This window comes from Lutjanus erythropterus, unplaced genomic scaffold, assembly GCF_056507025.1.
Source record: "Lutjanus erythropterus isolate fLutEry1 unplaced genomic scaffold, fLutEry1.hap2 Scaffold_203, whole genome shotgun sequence".
NCBI classification, from domain to species: Eukaryota; Metazoa; Chordata; class Actinopteri; order Lutjaniformes; family Lutjanidae; genus Lutjanus; species Lutjanus erythropterus.
This window is the reverse complement of record NW_028146680.1, coordinates 4703-5000: the sequence shown is the minus strand read 5'-3', so window position 1 is coordinate 5000 and position 298 is coordinate 4703. Positions and strand designations below refer to the sequence as shown.

Sequence of the window (298 nt, the reverse complement as noted above, 5' to 3'; positions counted from 1 at the left end):
ACCGGCCGCGTGTACTCGGACTCGCGCGGCTTAACATCTTTTGAGACGAGCGTACGCTTTAACTGGCAGGATCAAACGGGTAGCCCTCGGGCACCGGCCCGGCGGCGCGGGGACTCCCGCCCGCCGGCGTGCGCTGGGGGTTTTCGGGGTTCGGAGATCGGTCCCCCACCTGGCCCGGTTCCGGGGCAGGAGGGTGGGGGGAAGAAGGCGGAAAAACCGGCGGTCTTCCCCGAGCGGAGGGTTTCGAGAAACGCGGTGCTTCTCCGCGGCCGGCGGGCCCGGGAGTTTCCGACTCGGG

At 69.8% G+C, this 298-nt stretch overlaps 1 pseudogene; it reads right to left on the bottom strand.

Annotated features, from left to right (window-relative positions):
• The window catches only part of LOC146303931 (18S ribosomal RNA), a 2725-nt pseudogene extending 2643 nt beyond the window's left edge, over positions 1 to 82 (bottom strand).
• Positions 83 to 298: the final 216 nt, after the last annotated feature.